The sequence below is a fragment of the Octodon degus genome, unplaced genomic scaffold (genome assembly GCF_000260255.1).
Source record: "Octodon degus isolate 3935 unplaced genomic scaffold, OctDeg1.0 scaffold00026, whole genome shotgun sequence".
NCBI lineage: Eukaryota > Metazoa > Chordata > Mammalia > Rodentia > Octodontidae > Octodon > Octodon degus.
In genome coordinates, this window is record NW_004524602.1 from 955,826 (window position 1) to 971,362 (window position 15,537).

Here is a 15,537-nt window from a genome sequence, read left to right on the forward strand (position 1 = left end):
AAAATCTAACCATATACAACCTTGAAGCAGGACAGTCCCACAATATTCCTTTTCCTGTCTCTTGCTTTCATTCACCACCCCCTTCTTTTTGAACAACCATCTACCCGAGAGACAGAATAGCAGCAACTGTCATGTCATGACAAACAGCCTGTGTTCAGAAGACCAGAATGACAGTGGAGTGCCTTTTTGAAATCTTCAGATGAGATGGCCAGTTCATGAATCACAAGTAAGAGCCAATTAGGTCTTTAAATTTGCTGAAATTTTATTTATTTTTGATGGAACAAACACACAATCTACCCTATGAGGCACACCTGAATAGCTGGAAGCCAGAAGGATAAACCTACCACAAGTGAGTGATAAAAAAGAGCTATGTGTTTTTGGCTTTCTTTCTTCTGCAAATGATGGATATGGCCTTCTGACCCTGGGGAAACTCAGGATTTGAAAGAAAATAGAAGATAGCTACTTATAAAGTTCAAGATGACAGAAAACTTAACTTTGGAAAAAAAGATCAAGTCTAACAAAAAGAAATTCTTTGAATGGACTGGTGTAGTTTATTGAAGTCATACACTGAGACCTAACCCCAAACCCTCAGGAAATAAACTATGACTTTTCATTAAATTTTCATGTTGGACATTAATCTTCCTAGAGTAATAATATAAGGAAAGCTTTAACTCTCTGAATGCTTATTAGGTAAACTAGTGTTGTTCTAAACACTTTACATGAATAGATTAATTTGTCTAACACCATGACATTTTGACATGCAAATAACATTTCTATTATAAATAAGGAAGCTAAAACACACTTTAATGAACTTGCCCAAGTTTTTAAGTAGCAAAATGTGCTACTCAGTCAGTTTAGTGTTGCAGGCCATGAGTGGGATCCACTCTGCAAACTATACTACCTTAACCCAAGTCAAACTCTGCCTAAATGAAAAATCAGACATTAGTTTGAGTGGTAAAGATGGATTTTTAATCACTAACCTTACAATAGAAAAAAGAACCCAGCATGAACTAAACTCAACCTCGATTCATACTGAAGTGACTAAGCAGCTTAAAGGGAAAGTGACAGAAAAGACAGGGTTGAGTTCAGTAGTCAGGGAAATGAAAATTATAAAAGCAAAGAGGTTGATCTACATGGAACCCATCTGGGTTTGTAACTGTTGCCTCCTGAAGTTAGACTTCCACAAAGTCTAGCAGACAAGGACCTAACTTCAGGTGTTGGCTGTGACCAACAATAAATTCTTTTGGAAACTGAGCTTTTTCAGGCAGGTACTTTTGGCAGACCTCAGGTCATTCTAAAGATGTAGATTTTGACTGGGCATAGAGGCACACATCTATAATCCTCAGAATCATGTCTATTCTCATTAGCCCCATATTTTCCTTTGGTTAGTGTGTGAGCACTTCCTTCTTTCCCTCCCTCCCCGCTTTCCTCTATCCCTCCTTCCAAGTTCCTAGCCCCTCCAAGTAAAATAAAACTTCTGGACCGGATAGACTTCCAAATCCCTGCCTGCTCTAATTACTCTAACAGGTCTGATGAAAGAGGCCAGGGGCACATCTAGGCAGGGTATCTCCAAGAAACCACTGAGGGTGACATGTAATTGTTCTATGTGTAATGTCCATATAAAAAGCTCATGATATAAAAAGCTGGCACACATGGCTATTATCAATAAATTTTAAAAAGGCAAAAATAGAATAGCAAAATTCTTGAACTTCATGTCAACAATTAGAATATAAGTGTTTTCTAAAATGATGAAAAGGATAGCTAGAAGGAAAAAGTACAGGTTCTGATATAAAACACTTAAAATAAAATATTACTTTACAAGTAATAAGCATTTACTATGAGTCAACAACTATAAAACTAAAATAGTATTCTATACAAAAGCCATGACTTTACATTGAACCTACTCCACTGGACTAAAAATAAATTTTCTATTTGGCTGTAAACATTTTAAGCATTTCTTACTATATACACACTGCAGGGAAAGCCAATTTTCAGCAGGTGTTCCCTAACTATATTAGAAGTACAAGGCTCAACTATACCAATATTCTATTCTATAAAGTAAAAATGTAAAGAGCCACACATTGAGATGTATATTGCTAAGGTCTGGACAGGATTTGTTTTCCAGAGCTTCCTATGTGAAAAGCTGGCCCTGGGGTAGCAGTGTTGGGAGACCAGATGGAACCTGTAAAACCAGAGGCCTAGTGGGAGGTCTGTGGTCATTGGGAGAGCTGCCTTTGGAAGTAATTAAGGAGCTCCTGTGGAACACTTGAGCTCTTAAAACAGTGAATTGTTACAAGAGGAATCAATCTTGGCTTTAGGTTTGTAGATACAATCTCTTTTTCTCACATCTGCCCAATCCTGAGGATGCTGCACAGGTCCTCATCAGGGGCTAACTAGTACACCTGGCTAATCATAGGCTTTGAACCTCTAGAATTGTCACCTCAATCCCCTCTTTTCTTTGTAAAGCTAGCTTGCATCTGGTATTTTACTATACTAATGAAAACAGACTGATATTCCCATAAATGACAACACTGCAATGTAATTTTACATGTGAATCAGCATACTACACAAACTTAAAAATCTTTCCCTGGCATCAGTTCTCAGCCTTTTGGCTATGATCAAGTATAAAAATCTTTCCCTGGCTTCATGTAATCATTACTGACTAGTAAGGCATAACTCACTCACTCACACTCTCTCTCTCTCTCTCTCTCTCTCTCTCTCTCTCTCTCTCTCACACACACACACACACACACACCTTTGTCCCTAATGTAGCGAAGAGATCTTCATAATATATGTAATACATTATGAAGATCTAATACATAATCAATTTAGAATTCTTTGAGTTGTAACAAAATCTAGTTCATAAGAGCATAAACAACTATTAATTTCTCTCATAAGATAAGTCTTGAACAACTGTTAAGTTTGGCTTACTAATCAATAATTGCAAAAGTATTTTTTTTTCTTTGCTATATATTAATGCTTTGTACTCACACTTATTGCCTAATAGCTGTAAGATAGTCACTACAGTTTTAAGCATCAGATCTAAGATCAAAGCAAGAAAAAAATGGTCACTCCAAGCCTGTCTAAACCTTGTATTAGATAAAAACTTTCCATGAGGTACCCAGAAGATGTAGACTAATAATCATATTATATATAGAATTACAGCAGTAAATGTTGAACAATAGGCACTTACCTTTTCTAATTTTTGTGGTACAGGTAATGAATGGACAATATATTGGCCAACCAATGGCATCTGCCACAGTCCTCAATGCAATATGAAAAAGCATCCTTCTTCCCAAACCATGTATTAAACAGAACACACGTTCTTTATTCAACAAAGACCACCCACCATATCATCCAATAACTGCATCTAGCTGTGTGATTTTCTAGCTGCTCTATCAAACCCAAATATGACAACTTTTATTATCCATTTGCTTAGCTAAAAATAAACTTTCACTAAACCACTCCTCCTATATAAGTAATTAAAAAGAATGACTGGAGTAACTTCAATAAAAGTTCTCATTTAGAAAAAGTGATAATGGGAAGCAGACAGTGATCAACAGTCCAAAATCTGTATATTTTAAGTGGCAAAATCATACATTATTTGGCATGCAACAAAATTCTTGGTTAGACACACAGACTTCCCTCATTTAAGTCTCAGGAAAATCTCAGGAGGCCGCATTGACCTCTGTGGCCTCTTGTATAGTAGGTTGTGAAATGGATAACTTTCCCAGGGGCTCCACAACTTTTATAGCATATTTAATACTGTTTTGTGTTAGGGACATAAGAATTGTTTGAAGGTTAAAAAAAATTGCATGTGGGCTGGGGTGTATCTCAGTGGTAGAATGCTTGCCTAGCAGACGTGAGGCCCTTGGTTCCATTCTCAGCACTATTTTTAACAAATCAAAGCTAGTGCCAGTTTTGTAATACAGTTCCATCAAAAATATATCAAACTTCTGTTCTATTTGCTTCAGACCAATTCCTTATATATAAAAAACACAGACAAAAGAAATTTCCAAATAATCACTGGGCCTGAAGAGTTTTCTCTCTTAGCCACTGACCACTGACCTCTTCTAATAGACTTAGACAGTTCTAAAAATAGCCTTATGTGGGGAGATATTATTTATAACCTCCACAAAACTCCAGATTTTTGTCAATTTAGAGTGAGAGCCAAAGGCAAACTATTGCTAAAACAAAACTGTATTTTTTCTCTCTGTTTTCATACTGAAGAGTACTAATTTAAGTTCATCCTCTCTTATAGGATCCTTCTGAAAAGTCACAAAAGATAGACAACACATGAAAATATTCCAAAGCTTTTTTTTTTTTTTTTTGCTCTATTTGGGATTGAACTCAGGCCCTTGCACTTGCCAGGCAAGCGCTTATTCCACTAAGCTATCTCCCCAGCCCCTACCATAGCTTTTTCTATCATTTCTCTTAACATTGCAGAATCAAATTTTGAAGGAATATCAGGTACAGGTTAGCTTTCCATGGAATACTAAGTACAAATTAACCAAATGCTTTGCTATGCTAGCAAGAGTTACAACTTTTCTTTCCCTAGTTTTTCCCAAATTCTTCTGATCCTTCTCCCTCAAGGCACTCACCTTGTTACAAATCACATTTTAAGCCTCATACTTGATATCTCAGGGTTCAAAGATAGCTGCTACAGCTCTTGGCTTCACAGTTGCATTTAAGGCATGAAGGGGAAAGAGGACAGTACTAGCCACTTATTCCTCTTTATCAGAAAAGCAAAAGATGTCTCTGAACTCAGCAGACATCCCTTCACAATTACCAGTAGGCAAACGGGATTGTTATGACAGGTTCAATGAAAGGTTTTTGCTGGTTATTCTGGTGCCCTAAGGAAATGAGGGTAATCAATGGGTTATGCATACTAGGGAAGCCACTATGAATTTCTGGAATACATAGATATTTAGTGTTTTAAGAAACCAATCTAGTTGGCGAAATTTCAAACATTATATCAGTAATGAATGGGGGATCCCTGCATGAAGTTACAAAAATACATTTTTTAGTAAAGAGATTTTCCACTCAAGCGAAGGAATCCTACCTAGGATCTATCTCTAAAATCAATGCCCTTTAGCATTTTTGGTTTTCTCAGATTCTTCTCTTCTTTCAATTCTGAACCCACATATTTTCTAAAATACCCATGTTGATTAACAACTGTTTCTATGGCAGCAGAGCCCCTGGTGGTGGGGCTCAGAGGTGGAGGCTATTTTTAAAGATTGCCTATGTGCCAATTGCAGTTACTATTGATGAAATACTTGAGGAATTTCTCAAACAGATAAATATTATAGAAAAGAAAACATATTCAAAGTGCCTGTTATTTATAAAGAAACATCTTGATTATAGTTTAGTTACCCATCTAGTTACTTCTACCCAACTAGAAGAAAATACAATGATCATTCTGGCACGAGTGGCTAATGCAACAGTTTTGTCTTGAAATAAATGAATAAATTTACACTCTAGAATTACATATTAGGTGTATCAAGTTGTAAAACTAATTTAATCCTTGTAGGGACACGCCTGACGAGATCAGATTCTAACACCATTAAGAATCAGCTCTTCAAAATTGTACTAGGGTTATACTGCTAGGTAAGGTCTTTTGAATAACAGCAAATGGTCAGCCTCAGGCAACAGCCTTTCACATCACTGACAACTTAGTGAACTGGCATGATTATCTACCATTAAAATGCTTATAGAAACAATAAAATAATTCATTCCATGTAGCAACTCTCAAAACCAGTTTGTATTGTGTAAATTGTACCACCTATAAATATATTCCTGTCATCAAACAAAGTATGGTAGTTTCTTGGTAACTCTTAACTTATATTCTATATTTTATATATAATATATGATACATAATATATATATATACCATATACTATATACTATACACTATATACTATATACTATATAGACGCTGTGTAGAACATGGATTCTGGAGCCAGAAAACTAGTGTGCAAATCCCAGTTCCACTGTAGGATGTCTGAGGCTGTAACAGGTATATGACTCTGGCAAAAGTTATCATTTCCTCATCTATACATGAGGTCAGAGAGAGGAGGGACAGAATAATACTGCATGGTGGGCATCCCCACCCTGAAAATCTGAAATGCTCCAAAAACTAAAACTTTTTGGGTATCCTGTCAGCATTCAAATCTGGATGCTGAATCCTGGAGCATTTAAGATTCTAAATTTTCAGTTTAGGGATGCTCAAATAGTAAAGACTATACAAGTATTACAAAATCAGAAAAAAGTCTAAACTCAGATACTTCTGCTCTCAAGCATTCCAGATAATACTCAACCTATGCTCACTTCAAAGAGATAGAAGAGAATAAAATGAACTTATAACTGCAAAACCTCTGGAATGTAAGGGCTCAACAAATGGTGATGATCATCATTATTCCCAACCAGAAAATCTAAGCTGTGCATGGCTATATTTGATGCAATATAAAATTATTTCATAATATAGATTAACTTATGTGCAAAATATGAATATAAACTCCCTCAGATTAGTACTTCATCAAGAATTGCACTGTCAATACTGGCTAATAAGTGATTTATAAATCTTTCAAGCTACTACTACGTGACAACAGAAAACTTTTTATTCATTCCTGTCAGGGACAGTCTTCATCACATATGTTTCCTACAAAATGCTACAGCTCTGCAGAGATGTGCAGGAGGTAACCATTGTAGTACTCTCTACCCCACAACCTTCTCATGCCCTGGTCCTCTTATTTCGTTGTAGCCTACAAATTCAGTCTACAATCAATACCCAAATAAAATACATCTCTGACATGTCTTGGAGAAGCTTCTCCTTGGAATAATACAGCCAGTCATCCTAAAATAGGGGTAACTTTTCCAGGAAATTTTGTCTTACGGGTTCTGAATATCCTCTAGCCTCATCTATTTTCTCTTGTATATAAATGTTTCTTTCATGTGTTTTATTCACTTTCTCACAAGCACAAGTCTCTTTTGCATTTGATCTTCACTTACTCCATACTCAATTCTTCAACTTCTTCTTCAATCATCTTCCTCCCTGTATCCCAACCCCCAATCATATCTACTAGATGGTCTATATGAGGATAAACTCTTTTCATTTTAACTTACAGTAATACCTTGGTTCATGAATCTGTTCGCAAGCAATTCGGTTTGCAAACAAAAGTGTCTGGCAAAATTTTGTTTCTACTCGCAAACTCCATATTGGGTGACAAACTGACCACCTTCCCCACAAAATCACAAACACAGCCACCTTTCCCAAAATATTAAAACAAATTTAGTTCATAAACAGAGGTACCACTGTTTTTTGCTACTTGGTTTATTTGTTTGAGAAACAGTCTGTCTATATAGTTCAAGCTTGAACTCATGGTGATTCTCCTGCCTCAGCTTTCTGAGTGCTAGGATTACAGGCATATACCAGCACAGCTAGATTATTTTTCATTTCTTGACACTAATTTTCATTAGACTGAAGTTAGATCCCTCAGATAATAATTATTAGTTTTTAATCCTTTTTCCCCCTCTTTTGTATGCATTATAAAATGATTTCATAATATAGACAGAGGTCAGGAATAGCCTTGTTCTTGCTTCTGAATTCCACTTTCATGTACCACACTCTGGACCACTTTTCATTGTGAAATCTCTATCCTATCCCATGTTTCAGAAAATCAGCCTCAACAATTATATTTGAACACTGTATTCTTTAAATTTTTTATCTCATCCTTGTCTTAGTAGAGGTGATTCATTAAGGGTCCACAATTCCATCTTTGTCAATGTTAATGTACACGTACTTGGAGATTAATTATCACATGAACTAGAAAGATTAAACACGTAAATGATAGTCAGATGGCCAGCAACTGAGTACAACATGACTATATCTGTGCTTAAAGAATTTTCTATAATACTCTTCAAATCAATTTTTGTGCTTATTTTCTATCATTAGAAATGCATGTTAGCTATTGCCCTACACATACATCACCATTTGCTTTCCAAAATTAACCATAGTATCACGAGGTCCATGGTATTGTAAGGCTAGAAAGTTAATTGGGTATACAATCTATGCTAGGTAGATAATCACTACTTAGAAGATCTAGAGTGAGACAGTAAAAAAGTACTTAATTTCAAAGCTACCAACTTCTAACCTTGTTTCTCTTACTTCCTTTCCCCTGTACATCTTGGTAAAGGACAGCACTATCCCCAGTATGACAGTGTTTCACCTACCTGAAATATGGTCACCCTTGATTTTCTAAAGCATCATAATTTATTTCTCCAGATTGCTAGTCTCCAAAACATTTTAAAACTTCTATTCATATTTAAGTTGATGCATGTAATTTTTCAACGACAAAAACCAGACTTAGATTTAACAAACTTATAGTACTTTGCTGTTTCTGATAACCTTTTTTAAATAGTTACCACATAATTAAATATAGTTCTAAGGGTTGACCAGATAGCTCAGCAGACTAAAGCGCCTGCTTAGGTAGAGCACAGTGGCTGGGGTTCGATCCCTAGCGTGCCATGCCAGCCCCACCCCCAGAGCACACTGAGATGGCGATTGAAACTGGGCATGATGTTGTGCACCTGTAATCCCAGCACTTGAGAAGCTGAAAACAGGAGAATCACTATGAGTCCAATCTGTGTAATGAGACCCTATAGACCCTGTATACCCTTGTACTCAACACGTTAAAAAATAAATAAATAATTCTATATACAAGCTTCTCAAATATTAGAAATGAGACCTGTAAAATTAAAAATTACATGATTTTCCATATTGCAGACAATCCTTTTTGTCTTAAATAAAACCAGTGATCTACGTGGCCTGCCCCTTGGCTCAGTTCTTTAAGCAGCTGTTTCAACAAAGCAGTCAGGCTCAGGTTGCTGTGGTTCGATCCCCACAACTCAAGCCAGCCAAACCTGCCCTGAAGGCATTCGGAGCAAAAAAAACAAAAAACAAAAAAAAGACCAATGATCTAGAATTAATATTAACAAAATATAGCTCTCTCTCTCTAATCCTCAAAGCATTAAAAAGAATAATTACTCACTTGCTTGCCCATGGATAAAAATTCTTATAGATTACAAGTAAATTGGCTATTTAGAGTTCACATCTTCTACCTGTTCTATTGTAGCCACCATAAAGGCATCAAAATAACAATTTAACAATTTTAGTCATACACAAAAAGGTCAGAAAAATGTATACAGATAACATATAAACCTTTCTTTTACTTAGTAATATCTCAAAAGACTTCATAGTAAAAAGCAGAAGTTTCATTTTGTTGATGTTTAATTTATCCTTCTTCCTTACCTTTTTCTTTTTTAAAGTTTCAGGAAAACTATTTTTTATTAGTATTTCCAAAAACAAGGTTAGAAGTTGGTTAAAAGGAAAATTGAATTTTAGAAACATTCCTCATTTAATGACAGAGTTCCATTCATGCAACTAGGTTGTTAATTGGTCACTAAATGAGACATTATACATAGGCTATACATTACAATATTTAGAATAAAGAAATAATCAAAGGAGCTCCAACTGGTGACTTTTATTCACATAACCCTCACATTCTGTACTATAATATAAAACTACAGTTCCTACAGTACTATCAGCAAAAATTATAGTATTGTATAAACAAAGTATACTGTACAAAAAAGACTGAAGCGCTATCTACAAGATGTACAAAACTAAACAAAAAAAGGATGCAGCCTATGTCTGAACAACAAACAGGTGGGTCATTAAATGAACAATATATATATTTGAAAGATTACTGGACAGGTAAGAGTCCCTTCAAAACACAAGTACAGTGGTACACGATTATATGTACTTAATTTGTTTTTAGTATTTTGGGGAAGGTGGCTGTCATGTTTATCATCTGATGTGAAATTTCAAACGAAAGTATAATTTTGTTAAAGGCTTTTGTGAATTGAATTGTTCACAAACAGAAGCATTCCTGAACGGAGATATTAAAGACTTGGAGAAGAACACAGAATTACAGATATTCTTCATTTAATAATTCTGTGCTTTTCTTGAAGTCTTTACAGTAATACCTTGTGGAGAATCATCTGGGTGACTTCCTTGAAAGAAGAGCAATTGTCTCCATTTTGGCTATGCCTGACCCTATTTCCATGTATTGATATGTACAGAGCTGGCTACGACTTTTCATTATCCTTTCAATTGGCTTTAAGCAGTGCATATTCGTCTAGCTGAGGTGCTGGCAGTAGTCACTGAAGATGCACACGTGTTTCCCCAGTAACACCCAGTTGCTGCTCTTTAATATGAAATAGAGGCTCTGACTTTCTGGGGCTTGAAAGATTATACATCAGAGATGAAACACTGGACCCCCAAAACATTAGATACCCTCTCAATTGTATAATGCAGATTACTCTCTGCATATCCTTCTCTCTGCATATTGCAGAGGTAAATACAGACCTCCTACCTAACCCAGCTCACACTACTCACCTACTTCAGGCTATTCTCAGTCATTCATCCTCAAGCCACTCCTCCTTTATGACTGTATAAAACCTGGGTTTGGCCCTGGGTCAAAGCTTCTGTTCTGAGAGCCATCACCATGGCTGGACTTATGACCTCTTGGCTCCCCTAACTATAAATATGCTTTAATGTATTTATTCTAGCTGTGAGTTGCACTGGAAGTGGTAGATTGGAATTAACTTGATGGGATTCCAACAACTTATCTATGGGATTACAAATATAAACTTCCCAGCCAGAAAGGACCATGAAACGCTCTCCATAATACCTTGGTTCACAAATGCTTCTGTTTGCAAACAATTTAATAACCTACCTGTGTAATGATTGTTCAGACTTACAACCAAGGCTCATTTTTCAGACTTACAACCTACTGCTTAGACTTAAAACTGTCTTGTCTTTTTTGTTTTTTGTACTGTTATAGATAGAGATATAAAGATATATATATAATATATATATATATATATATATATCTTTTTTTATGAATTTGGTTGCTACAGGGTCTCACTATGCAGCTCTGACTTGTGGTGAGCCTACAGCTTTCAGCCTCCTCAGCACTGGGATTATAGGTGTGTGCCACCATTCCCGGATTCTGGCCAGCTGGGGGTGGGGCTGGTACGGCATGTGGACCCTGCACTTGCCTAAGCTTGCCAAAGCAGGCGTTGTAGCCCACTGAGCTACCTCGCTGGAAATACATATATATCATCAAAATATATCTACATCTATATCTATATCTATATCTATATCTATATCTTGATGCTAGAGCCTCAATGTCTTTTTTTGTATAATTCACTTTGTGTAACTTCTATAATGTGTAATTTCTGTTGGTTGTACTGTACAGTACTATAGTTCTTTGTTCTGTTATGCATTATAGTACTGCCTGTAAGAGTTATGCAAATAAAAGCAAAGTCACCAAGTTGTTGAAGCTTTTTTGACTGTTTCTTTGTTCTGAATATTGTAATGTACATATCATATACAATTCTTCATTTGGCAACAATTTCATTTAACAATCTAGCTGCAGGAACAGAATTTAGTCGTTAAGGAGAAGCATTTGTATATTTTTTAATTATGAAAGCTACTCTTGTTGTGGTTTCCCCTGAAAAAAAATTTATAGGCATTACCACATACTGAAGATTAATAAGAATTGCCATTTGATTAAGGCCTTCATGGGAAACGAGGGGGACATGTGATATATAATAATCTATATTCTACTTTAAAAGTTCATTTATTTTTTTCTCCATGCATTTGTTTTATACAACACTGAGACAGAAGATCAGGATGTGGCTCAGAACATCATAAGTATGTATAAGTGTCACATGTGATTATCATAAATTATATCAAACTAATTGCTGGAATTCAACAATCAGTTCCCCCAGAAGTTTATGATCTTCCTATTGTCATACAAATAACAGACATGAGTTTAGCCTCAGAAATTTTACCTTCAAATTTCATCATAAGGTTTTTAATTTTTCAGGTTCACTTTTAGTTTGTGAGATAATTGCTTATACACACAAATAAAAAGTTCAAGGGGCTACACACACTGACAAGGTTGAAGTTATCAAATTTTGATGCTTCATCATTACAATTGACATGCCACCACTGTTTACTAGAATATGCTATAAATTAGGGATATGTCCCAAAAAGGTGGTAGAAATGAACTATGCTTGAAGCCCCATATTACCCTGAATTTATGAATTCACTTAAATAAATTTATGTATGTATGAATTTACTTGGAAATATGAACTGTCTATGTTTACTGAAGGCCAACTGTACTGGAAGGAATTCTCTAAATTATTTTCCATGTGGAATACTGTTTATTAAAGGAGAAATATGTAATTAAAATGTGCTAATTTTTCAGGAGTAGGGACTGCTAGAGACTGAACTCAGGGCCTTGTGTGTGCAAAATGTGCTAATTTGAAGCTTACATGTGTTAATAAAACTTAACAGAAAGTACAGAAATTGTTTAGACTCACAAGTGATTTTTCAGGGAAGCGTATTTTATCACTAACATCACAGATATGTGGCTTTACTGACAGCCTACTGAGTACTTGCTACTTTGGTTTTTGTTGTATCCACATGAATACTGAGAATTAAAAATGAACTATATTTATTCACTAAAGCTAACTCAGTAAGGTTTAAAAGATACAAAAACTGTTAGCAGTCATTATATTTGAATTTCAAAATAAGTATCACACAAAGTTATATATATATTCCACTTTCAAGCATTAAACTCAGGCCTCCTTGCACATCACAAACAACTGAAACTATACTGTAAATCAACAGGTATGATGGCTTTTAAAGTATTAGCAGTTATACAAATATTAATAATTTAAGGACTTGGGAAATTATTCACATTTTCACAAATTAATGGGATCAAACTCTTATGTTCTATTGTTTTCAAGTAGCTACCTCAGAAGAGCAGTAATTTTAACTTTGATATTGATCATTCTCAGGCATTGCTAGGTTATGAACACACTATCCAATCTGTCTTCCCATAATCTTGCAGCTGTGTATATGTACAAATTTTCTGCTTATGTGATCCCTGTACTCTTGAAAGACAGTTTTTAACTAAAAGAAAATCTGACTTACCTCAAAAGGCATGTGGGTTTGTGATGTCATAGTAATTACTTCCAAAAATTAGAAACAGGTGTATCTGCAAGAAATGGACACACCAAGCTTAGTTTCTTCCAAATGTGCTTTACAATCCGGTTGCTACATAGCTCTTTCACTCACAAATGCCCTCTACTGAAGCAACGCCTACATCATTTGCAGTTCTCAGATTCCCTAACTTCCTTCATAAATAAGAATGTCTTGGGGCAGATAAAAACAAAATTCACAAGTAGACCCTCTGAAATTAAGCTTCGGTAGGTTTCAGATGAAGCTCCTCAGTCTCATTTTAAAAATATACTCCCCATTGACTCTTAAAGACCAAGCCAACTTGAAGAATAATGCTCCAAGCAAAAGGGAATCCTATAGATCTCCTCTAAATTGATGTTCCTCTAAATTGATCAGTCTCAAGAGCTAATCCTCCTCTAGGAGTTCAGATTTAGGGGATTTCAAAAGAAAAATGAAAAAATAAAGAGTGGGCCAAATTTAGAAAAAACAGACTGGCACTTTATACCTCTCTGATTTTTGTTTTCAACATACTAAAGAATACTATATCAAAGGAAGGATTTTAGTTTGGGTATGTTTTGTAAAAGTAGGACACCACCAGGGGGAAACACAGAACTAACAAATCATGGGTGTTTGGGGATTCTTTTAACTTCACACTACAACAGAAAATGGTGGCACCCACAATTTCCAGGAAGAAAGAGGAAAATAGCGTTTTAAAGACATGGGTAAAAGATATCAGCATGTACTACAATTTTCATATAAATTTCTCTCAAGAAGATCTTTATAGAGCTACTGTAGAAAAAAGTTCCTTTAAAGTTGCATGCACTTGAATTTTTTTAAAAAATATGCAAATACAAAGATTCCAGCCCAGTTAAACCAAAGTGGTCTTTAAATTTTTCTCTGCAAATTTCAAAATGTTTGCACTACTGTTATATTTAATTAGCATTATAACAATGCTTTTCAATGATTTTAATCAAATCTTAAGTAGTATTCTGCCAATTGGGGGGAAATGGATGAGACAATAACTTGGGCCAGCTATGCCACGGGTATCAAGTGTTGTTAAAATGTTGCCACCACCTATCAGAAAACTATGCTTCCCATCCTATGCATCCTACATTAAGTTTCCTTAACTTACCTCTCTTTCCCTTTTCCAGGGCATAATTCTTCCTTTTACTGATATAAAATATCTTGTCAAATCAGTCAACTTCTACAAATACCTCTCCAAGAGCTTTTTACCTCTGAAATTCCACTGTTAAAAGATTAGAATTGGTTAAGAAATGCTGAAAAGTGAGGTAGGGCAAAGCTTGATGAAAGAACTTTACTCCCCCTCCCGCCAGTCTGCCAAAATTAAATACTCCATATCTGGATGGTGATATGTCTAAGAAAAACCTGGTCCAAGCCCCCATGGCAGTTCTATGACCTGGATTTTGGTGTTCTCAACCCTAATCCCATTATTTCACTAGAAAGACTACAGTGGGAAGCGCAGCCAAGAAAGATAAAGGTGTATTCCTGGGAGTACACCCAACCTAACAGGAAAAAACAAAAAACAAACAAACAAAAACAACAACACAAAATTTTCCTTATGAGACCCAGAAATCAAGGCTGTCAGGGGCGCCCTAGGCCCCAAGAACTTGGCGTTCTAGAAACTAAGGCTTTCCAAACTTTCAAACGCGCTGCACACCACCATGAAAAGGCCACAACCGCTTAGGAAAATGGCTCTATTTCAGCTTGAATTGGCTCTATTTTCATCAAAAATTGCAAAGGCTACTCAGAACCCAGAAGCTGCTTTAATGACTGTTCTCAGCAGCACCTGAGACAGAGGGAAGAGCTGTGTGTTCAAGAGTGAGGACTTCAACCCAGGAGACCGCGTGCAGAGTGTCCGGGTGCGACCCCACGCCCGCGCCACCGCACGCCCACCCGGGACCTGGCTCTGGCACAGCCCTCAGGGGCGGGTCCACCCCGTGACGCGTGGTCACGCATGGTCCGCGTCAGGAGTGTGTCACGGGATCCCCGGGGGGAATGTATGGGGTCTGGTGAGGTGGGGAACCCTGTCCTGCAGCAGCCCTGCGGGACACCTCCGGGTGGTGAGGACAGGTGTTTCCTCCAGGCCGGGCCGGCCGGGTCTTGGGTTCTGACCTCAGAGGGGACTCACGAGGCACGGTGAGGCGCGGAGGCCACGGGGGCGCCGCAACGGGAGTCCGAAGCCCGGGTGGCCCCCACGCAGGTTGTCCTGCCACCTCCCCTCTCCTCTCGCCGCCCGGGCCCCGCGCTCCCACCTTTCCCTTCACTCCCGCCCTCACTCCTCACCCCTCAGCCCTCACTCCACGAGCCCGCGCTGCGTCTGCTCGTGCGCGCGCCGGCCCCGCCCCCTCTCCCCCCGCGCGCGGTGCCGTTTCCTAGACAGAGCGGGCGCGCGGCGGCGAGAGCGCAGGCGCGGGCGCGCACGG

The 15,537-nt window shown here is 37.2% G+C and overlaps 1 protein-coding gene across 2 annotated transcripts in view; it reads right to left on the bottom strand.

Moving 5' to 3' along the window:
* The window catches only part of Nrg4 (neuregulin 4), a 129,824-nt gene extending 114,370 nt beyond the window's left edge, over nucleotides 1-15,454 (bottom strand). For both annotated transcript variants that reach the window (XM_023712625.1, XM_023712622.1), the window contains exons 1-2: nucleotides 15,398-15,454; nucleotides 13,067-13,130 (exon numbers count right to left, since the gene is read on the bottom strand). The gene's annotated coding sequence lies outside the window, so the exon portion shown is untranslated. The remainder of the gene's footprint in view (nucleotides 1-13,066; nucleotides 13,131-15,397) is intronic.
* Between the last annotated feature and the right edge of the window lie 83 nt (nucleotides 15,455-15,537).